The sequence below is a fragment of the Nematolebias whitei genome, chromosome 23 (genome assembly GCF_014905685.2).
Source record: "Nematolebias whitei isolate Nwh7 chromosome 23, NemWhi1, whole genome shotgun sequence".
Classification (NCBI taxonomy): domain Eukaryota; kingdom Metazoa; phylum Chordata; class Actinopteri; order Cyprinodontiformes; family Rivulidae; genus Nematolebias; species Nematolebias whitei.
Window position 1 is genome coordinate 16,740,197 of NC_056520.1, and position 9,608 is coordinate 16,749,804.

At 40.9% G+C, this 9,608-nt stretch overlaps 1 protein-coding gene across 3 annotated transcripts in view; it reads right to left on the reverse strand.

Moving 5' to 3' along the window:
- The window catches only part of LOC119428802 (poly(rC)-binding protein 3), a 28,890-nt gene extending 21,288 nt beyond the window's left edge, over positions 1 to 7,602 (reverse strand). For all 3 annotated transcript variants that reach the window (XM_037696482.1, XM_037696481.1, XM_037696483.1), the window contains exon 1: positions 7,556 to 7,602. The gene's annotated coding sequence lies outside the window, so the exon portion shown is untranslated. The remainder of the gene's footprint in view (positions 1 to 7,555) is intronic.
- Positions 7,603 to 9,608: the final 2,006 nt, after the last annotated feature.

Here is a 9,608-nt window from a genome sequence, read left to right on the forward strand (position 1 = left end):
ATTTTAAACCTATCCCACACTGTTGCAATATTCTAAACAATGTTTCTAAATTCTAAAGCTCTAACACAGAATGTCATGATTTCTCTCTGCCACCTGCCAGCTCTCTCGGCCACGCCCACTTCTCGATCAGCTGAAAGCTTCAGCTGTGGGCTGCACACAGGTGCTAAATCATTTAAAAATAATTTATTTTAAATTAGGCAGCACGGTGGCGCAACTGGTAGAGCTGCTGCCTCTCAGCAAGCAGGTCCCTGGTTCAAATCCTGGTCCGGGGGCCTTTCTGGGTGGAGTTTGCATGTTCTCTCCGTGCATGCGTGGGTTTTCTCCCGGTAGTCTGGTTTCTTCCCCCAGACCAAACACGTATGTTAGAATTGATTGGTAACTCTAAATTGTCCTTAGGTGAGAGAGAGAGAGAGAGAGAGAGTGAATGGTTGTTTGTCTCTATGTGGCCCTGTGATGAAGTTGCGACCCGTCCAGGGTGTACCCCGCTCCTCGCACAGTGATTACCGGACATGGGCACCAGCAACCCCCATGAGCCAAAATGGAAGAAGCGGGTAAAAGATAATGGACGGATGAATGGATATTTTATATTAAAAAAAATCCATGCCGATCGTGCGGCTCATCCATCAATCAGCCAATTGTGTCATGTCCATTCTTACTTTGAAAAACCGCGATAGAGCGAGTTCACGAAAAACGAACCGCGAAACAGCGAGACTACTGTATTTCAATGATCTGTTACTTTGAATCAGAAATGCAATAAACAAAATCCAGAACTCCCTCCAAATATATATTTTTTTATCCATTGGTGTGCCGGACTGAAGTTACTCGCTGGCCGGAAGTGGTCCGCGGACCGCCAGTTGAGTAGCTCTGATTTATTTGCTGTAAAAAGCTGAATTTATTTAACAAATTATTCTAAATAATGAGACCTGTATCTTCTCTCAACTAAAACAATACCTTTTGAAGTTGATTATTTAACCAGCTATTTGTTAGGCTTCAGGGGTCATTTTGACCCTAATGTAGCAGGAGGGTTAAACAAAACATGTTTTCTGAGCTGGAAAAAGAAGTCATGATCAAACTTATCACATCTGAACTGAACTCGCTGTAACTTCTCCAACATATCTTTGGATTTTAAAAGCTCTTGTTTTCAATGTTCTTAACTTGGCTGCTTTGTTGTCAAAATAAAAAAGTTGGATCAAGCTGCTTTAAGGCATCAAAATGGCTGAATTTCTTGTTTTATATGTGGGATAGCTGCTGATTTCAGCTCCAGCTGACCTGCAGCTGTGGAACGTCTGACGTGTGTTGACTTTATTACACGTTAGAGTTCTGGCTGTATAGATTGAACCGGCAGGGGCTCTAATCATCGCTGGATGCTGCTGGTTTAGAGGCCAGCGGAGGTTTGAGAGATGAGGGATTCAATCGCCAGCTGTCCCTCCAATCCCCCAGAGGAGAAGAGGTTACATAAAAAGCCTTAATCCGGGTTTAAGACCAGAGCCAGTAGGTGCAGGTCCACTCCAGGGGGAGGAGGGGGAACCAAAAACAAACCTACAAAAATCAAAGATTGACGCTCCTCTTTAAAATCTAATCTTTGAGCTGATGTTTGTCATTAGTTTTCAAACGCTGAGCATCCTGAAGCCCGGTCTCGAGTTGGGTGGATGCAAACGGTTCTGCTGGACCGGGCCAGCGTTAAGAGCTGCGTTTCAGGAGTGCGCTGCTGAGCTTCAACAAAACGAGGTCAAGAATGTGAATCATCAGAGCCGAGGGGGCCAAAGATGCTCCGGCTCTTCAAATTTAGCCTCGTTTCTTGCGCTTCTTCCCAAAATAAATCGAGAGGACAGGAAGCCCTGCTGTGTGCGTTCCGATCCGGTGATGTTGCCGCCGTCTGTGCGGCTCGGGCGGGAAGTTGGGAAAGCGGGAGTGCAGAGAAGGATGGCAGGGAATTTTTCCTGACATCTGATGGAGAAAGTGGGTCACGCTCGGCGCTGCTAGCCTCCTCCTCCACGGCAGCTATTGAATTAATCACGCTTTACGCTCGGCTGGACAATGCTGGGCACAAAATGGCTCCCCCTCTCCCCCCTCCTTCCATCTCGGTCACAGAAAAGACTTGAGCCTCGCTCTTGAAGAACTTGGATCTAGGATCGTCCTTCTCTTGGTGTTGACAACAATTTGGTGCTCGTGCTGTGTGCAGAATCATTGTGGTGGAAAATCTGAGGCTGTGCTCTGGTTCTGTGTGAAACTTTATCTTTAACGTCGTTCTTTATGAAGCTGGGAAGTTTTAAAAATATGCCAAGATCCTCACAATTTGGTGACAAAAAACAGCCTAGCGTCCCAAAATTAAAAAGATCTCATGTGGTCTGTTCACACTCGGTCTATTTTTTGGGGATGACTCTCAGCTACTACCACTTTTAATTTCAGCTCAATACAACAACAACTGACAATGTTTTAGCCATTTGTGTTCATAGTGGTTTACCATTGTGGCAGCCATCTTGAATCAAGTTCCCGCCAAAAGTTGCAGATGTACGGTCAATAATAACTTTCTAAGAGTTTTGTTAAAATTGGTTTTAAAATTTTGCTAATAGACAGATGATTTACAAACTGTTGCTGTTTCATATTTACCAAAGCTGGAGTTTTTAGTTCATGTTTTGCTTGATTTGTTTTCCCCACAATGTCAAACATAAAAATCCTAAAGAATCAGGAGAAACACGAAGTTTCACCAAAGAGTGTAAACAATGAGGGTTGAATGACTGAATTATTTACTGGATTGTTACAAATGAATTATGAAGAACATAAGTTAAAATCAAGCAAAACATCCTGAAAGATAAACTTAGCTAAAAGATGAAATTAACAAACTTAAAGCTTAGGCTTAAATAAATAAAATTATAAATAAAACTTGGTTAATGCTAAAGCTAGCAAAACTGTAGAGAAAAGCTAAAATTAAAAGTATAGCTGAAATGTAAAATGAACAATGCCAATGCTAAAAGCAAAACTGGTTGTGAAGAGTTTAAGTTGGCAAATCCATAGCAAAAAGCTAAAATAAAAAATGCTAAATGCAGAAATTAGCTGCCTTGAGCTGAATCTAGCTAACGGTTGAATTAAGCAACACCGTAGCTAAAAGCTAAAAGAATTGAAAACTGTAGTTAGAGGCTAAAATGAACTAAACCACAGGTAAAAGCTAAAATTAGCATCATCTTTAGTACAAGCTACAAGTAAAATAAAACATGGCCAGAACTTAAAATTGGCTAAACCATAGCTAATAGCAAAAAATAGGTAAACTACTAACTAAAAGCTACGATTTTTAAAAGTTAGCAATTAATTAAAAGCTAAAGAAGCTGAAAAAGACAAAATAGAGCAAGAAAAGAATTGAAGAAACTAAAAGGTCATGGATTTTAGTTGGGATAATATTTAATAAAGATTTGTAAAACATTAAAAAGCACTTAGACAGAGCTCACTAATTTTTTATGGGCCGAATGTGTAAAAGTATAAATAGCAAACAACTATGCTACAGAAGAAGCTATTAACAGGAACATGTTTGTGTGAAAACCGACTCGACATTCACATGATTAATTATACATTTATTTATGTTGTTTAAAGAACAATCGATGCTGCGAATCAGACAGAGAAACAAAACACATCTAAAAACCTGAAAAGGAAATCATTAAATGGATGTTTGGTTTAATCCAGGCGAAAGCCTCCGTCATCTGCTGCGTCCTAATCCACACGTCTACAGATGCAGTAAATCATCCTGATACGACATTCATTTGAAATACAAGCTGCAGCTCCACAGCAGGACTCGGGATTGGAAAAAATACAAATGCACCACGCCAGCTTTGGTTTTATTCTCCTAAACGTTGGCGTTAAATCTGAAAATAAACTCTGACAATAGTGTGGAGGTTTATGAAGCATTCACATTAGTGTGATCCATTTTTCGTCTGTACGTTTTCCGGCGCGGTTTTGGTCCCACATTTTTCAAGCTATTTTAACAAATCATAAATCAAAACGTTCCGCTCCTTCAGGACAACCCTGCTATGAATTTTGGTATTGGTGCAACTTTAGCTTTTTGCGATATTTAGCATTTTCTGCCCTTTATTTCATCACAGAAAATGAATTGAGCTCATTTTCAATCCTTCACATCTTTAGATCTGTTTACAGCCTTTTACAGCTCCTTTCACATTTTGTTCTGGTTCAGCTTCTTTGTGCAAATTAAAAAAAAAAAATTAAGCTTTTTTCAGCTAATTTCAGCTGTTTTACAGCTGTATTGTACTCCTTTCAGATATTTTTCTGCAACATTTTTGTGCTTCTAATTTATTTCTGCTAATTTCAGCTTGTTGTGCCCTTTTCAGTTTATTTATGCAAATTTAAACTTTTTTTTTACTATTTCAGCTACATAGCTGTTTTGTGCTCATTTAAGCTTTTTTTTTTTTTGGCTAATTACACATTTTTTGCAGTCATTAAAATAAATTCAGCCTAATTCAGCAAAAATGTGCTCTCTCCATTCTGGTAATTTCAGCGTCTTTCTGTGTTTTAAGTTACTTTTCAGCAGTTTTTTGCTGTATTTGGCTTTTTTCAGACAATTTCCACTTTTTTATGCTCTGGTTCTTTCAGCCTAATTAACTTCTTTCTGTCAGTTTCATCTTTTTTTTTTTTTTTTTTTTTTTTTTTGCTATTTCAGCTACTTTTTGGCTCTTTTTGTGCTAAATCTAGCTTTTCAACAAATTCCATGTTTTTTTTTTTCAAAATCTCATTTTAACTCCTTCCACTTACTTCTGGTAGTTTAAGCTTCTTTCTGCCTTTTCAGCTATTTTTTTTTTTTTTTTGCTAATTTCAGCTTTTTCAGCTGATTTTCTAATTTGATGCTAATTTCTGCTTATTTAAACCTAATTCGGCAAATATGTGTTGTTTCTGTTTTCTTCTAACTTAGGCTTGTTCTTCTATTTCAGCTACATTTCATCAAAAGCTTTTAGCTAAATTCATCTGTTTTTCAGCAAGTTCTTCAGTAATAAGTATTCACACTGCATTTTCACAGGAAATGCAATTTATCTGGTTAAGGTTTAACATATTTATAAACAGCCATAATGAAATTGTTAGCAAAATACCTCATGAACCATGGAATAGATTTTACCAAAATTCTAAGAATTATTACACCAAAGTCCATGCTCAATAATCCAGGTATATAATCCAACATTTTTCAGTCGGGTCATCTGGACAGTTTATTTACTTATTTTTGTGCTGAAACGTTTCACCTTCGCCAATTCTAAGAAGAATTGGACGCTTATCTACAACTGATTATGTTTTAAAATTAGCTGAAATCAAGATGGCAGCCACAGCTAATCGACTGTAGGAAACATCAAAATGGTTCTAAAATGGCTGATTTACAGAAACGAAGCTAAGATGTGGTGTGGTAGTACCTGAGCCTGATCCCCAACACATATTTATTCATAACTGGCTGTGATTATCGTACCCATCACTGCACCCTGTATTCACTGGTTAACTGGACATCATTAACTTCACGTAGACTCTCACTGGTACATTTTCATCTTTAAATCACTTCTTGGTCTGCTGCCTTCATGCATCTCCTCCTACATGTCTCTGCGTGAGTGCAGTTACAGCGTGTGCTCTCAGGACATTATTACCTGCAGTGTTCCCTCAGTGAGGACTGAACTAGACAAAAGGGCCTTCTCCTACTCCGCTCCTGTTTCCTGGAATATCTTACAAAAAGATCTGAAGATCTCAACCTTGACCTCTCTAAGTGGCTTCAAACATCTGTTAAGTTCCTGGCAAGAACCACTGCAGACACGTTCCTGTTTTTAGTTTTCTACATTGCTTTAAAACCTAGCCGTTTTTGTTTTATTTTGTTTTTCATACCATTTTCTTTTGTTATTCTCAATTTGTACACATCTTTTATGATTTGTTGTTGTTTTTGTTGTCCACTGTTGTCATCACTCTGTTAAAGTCAGGTCTGTCTTATAAATGAGTCCCCGAGGCTCAATGGGATTAACCTGTATAAATAAAGGTTGAATGAAAAAAATACTCTGAGCACAGACGATCTTCAAGATTTGTCCAAAAAGGCTTTAAATTTGTCAGCGGGTGATATGTATTTCTTCAAGGAGTGAATCAATGGGTTTGCCCTTTTCTTCGTCCTTGACAAACCAGAAATATTGTTGGCATAAAGAAAATACACTGTTGCGTTTTTTTTGTTTGTTTTTTAAATGCAAATAGGTGAAAGAAAATGTAAGGGGTAATTGAGCAGTTTTTAGGCCAAGTTGTTCTATATTAGGGTTTTGGTGAAGGAATGTTTTTGAGCTGCTGTTTCAAACCTGCCAGATGTGCTCAGCTGCACATCAGCTATTTTTTAAGCTAAAGAAAGCATGACGTAGATACACCAGCCCGTGAGCAATGTGCTGGGGGTGTTTGTTCTTCAATTAGGGCCGAACAAAAGAGAAATTAGTGTGCATATAGGGCACTGAGGGGAGGGGAGTGTGTGTGTTTGTGTGTGTGTGGGGGGGGGGGGGGGCACAGAAGGTGACCTCCATGTTGGACAATAAAGGAGCTTCTCACTTCTAAAAAAAAAGGTGAAGTTTGGAGGTGAAGAAAGGAGTTTGTCTCCTGGAATATGAGCAACTCCTGTCTCGTCTAGCTATTGTTGTATGGGTGGGGGGGGCATCATCCGCCCAATCGGCCTTCCACTGCGCCGCTATGACAGTCGTCTGAAGAGCTGTCGGCCCACATCAGCAGCTCGGCTTCCTGACGGCTCAGACTGAATCACAATCAAAGCCGAGCCTCGGCCGCAACCGCGCCGATCCGAGAGTTCGCCCCCACACGGAACCAACCTCGCAGCCCGGAAAACGCTAACGGCGTCCAGCGTTCACGCAACGCACCATGTTGTGAATGCGGCTCCAAGTCGGCCATTTTAGATTTGCCACAATCTGTAATGCGAGATCACTGCTTGTCATAAAGTCACGACGGAGCTCCCCCCCCCCACCGAGCGGCCATATGCGAAAACTCAAGACCCCCGTTTTTTTTTTCCTTTTTTTTGGGGGGGAGCGTTTTTTGTATGTTTTGTTACCTCACTAATCTAAACGCGAAACAAACTGTATGCTTCTCATCCAAACAAAGGAGCGATTCATCAGCGAAACTGATTTAGCGTTTGGTGGCCGTCAACGGCGTGTGACGATAATTGGGATAATGATCATAGTATCATTCCACTGATGGTCACATTAAAAAAAAAACTGCTCCACTGCTGATAATTCCTAAACAATAAGATCGATCATGCTTAAAATAAAGAAGATGATCTCCTAAAGAAATAAGAGCAAAATCGACTGGCTGTAAAAATTAATAATAATCGAATTAACAAGAGCTGCTAAAAAAAAAACGCACACGCACAAATTAAACAAGTTGATAAGTTGCACCGTACCAGTCCCGGTTAAGTTACCAAACTGATTAATTATTAATAGAATCCAAGTTTTCTGTCGTTTCAAACCACTAAAAGTCCACAAATCAGGATTCTTTCTTTTATAATTAAAATAGTAGAATAAAAATTAAAAAAAAAATCGTAAGAGTTTACCTTTATGTCGTGAAGGAACTGACGACCACTTTCGCTGTCGGAAGATTAAAAATCGCAAATGATTCTTCCTTTCGCTCCAATCGGGGAATGGGGGGGGGGGGGAATGAACTCCGTCGCCCTATTGGTCGGCGGCGCCGAGTCACGTGAGCGACCGAAGAGGCGCGTGACGGAACGCAGTTTATGTCGCTAATGTTTGGGGTTATTTGTAAATAAGCTGTACTACGATGGGGGGGTTGGGTGACCCTCTTTGGCTCCCCTTTATTGCCTCATCTGCAGTGAAAGGAGGGCATGCCCAGTGATGCACATGGGCATTGTGGGGGCATGTCTGATGGGGGGGTACGTCTGAATCAGAACTGTAGCCTCGGGGGCGTTAAGCGAGCGGAGACCGGGTCTCCTGAAATACACAGAACTGTGTCGCTGTGATCGACACAGACACCCCCCCACCCCCACCCCCACCCCGGATCTGATGGACCAGGGTTTGGTTTTATTTTGGAAAAACATTTCCATACGGTGACATTTATGCTCCTAATCTGCTCCTCTCTGAGTACATGTGCAGATTACAGAGCTTCCATCCAGATTTGTCCAATCCAGCACAAATCCAGCCCTCACGTCAGACGGGCAGTTGTGCCGGAGCTTAATCTGGAGTTATTATGGGTTGGACGGCAGAACATTTCAGAGTAAGGCAGCTTGGATTAGGGGCAACACAGTCTATAAAGAACGGGTTTCAGCTCATTGTTCGTTTCCATTTAGCACAGATGCTCCTGTATCACATAAAAAGCCTCCATTGTGGTTTTAGTTTGTACTGGTCAGAAGTTTCCGCTCGTCACCGGCTGTTTTGAGCTTTTAATGTTTTTGTTTTTTAACCGTATTTTCTCCAGGTTGGACAATTTGGCCTGAGACTTTCTCTTCTTTTGCTTCTGTTGACTTTATTTCACTGATCCAACAAAGTTCAGTCAGGTCATCTGGACGTTTTTTTTATTTTATTTTTTGTTAAGATGTTTCATCCTTCATCCAAATGACTTCATCAGTCCGAGGAGCACAACAAAACTCAGTCCCACCAGCAGTGCACACACATAGTGGGCCAACCAGTTTGCTGGTGATAAGATGGTTTCTGGGGCCCTCTTCTCTACCCCGTCGACTCCTCTGAGACAGCCATAGCCAAAGTGGTTCAAAACATCAAAGTTCATGCGCAATAATCCAGGTAAAAAAGCACGAACTTGGATGTTTTGAACCACTTTGGCTATGGCTGCCTCAGAGGAGTCGACGGGGAGAGGACGGGCCCCAGGAACCATCTTATCCCCATCAAACTGGTTGGTCCACTATGTGAGTGTGCTGCTTGTAGGACTGAGTTTCTTTGTGGCTCCTCGGCCTGATGAATTCCTTTGGATGAAGGACAAAACATTTCAACAAAAAAAAAAAAAAGAAACCGTCTAGATGACCTGACTGAACTTTGCTGAATTCTTTACCTGGATTATTGATCATGAACTTTGATCTTTTTACTGATCTTTGTGTTATTTGAACTGTTTAAACGGTTTATGTTCTTTTACATTTTAAATGCTCTTTGATTTGATGTTTTCAGCTCTTGGTTTCAGCTGTGGTTGTTTTAACAGCTTTATGAGTAAAGTAGTATTCCGACTTGTCTTTTAGCAAGTCACACTCGGACCATGGGCATTTTGTCTCCATCAACAAGCTTCTGGCAGAATCTGGGACGATAGTTGACCCAACTTTTAATCATAGATCACATGTTCTCGAGCGGGCTTAGGTCGAGCCTTCGGGAAGGTCATTCCAGAAGCTCAGTGTTAACGGATTTATCCAATCAAGAACCAGTTCTGATGTGTTTGGGATCAATGTCCTGTTGGACTTGACTGCGTTGAATGCTCAGTCTTCTAACCCTAACCCCACAATAAGATACCATTCTAACCCCCTGATCCTAGACCCTTAACCTAACCAAGGACCCCCTGTCCCAAATCAAACCCCCGATCCTTGACCCTAAACCTAACCCCTGGTCCTTGACCCTAAACCTAACCCAGGACCCCTTTCCCTAAACCTAACC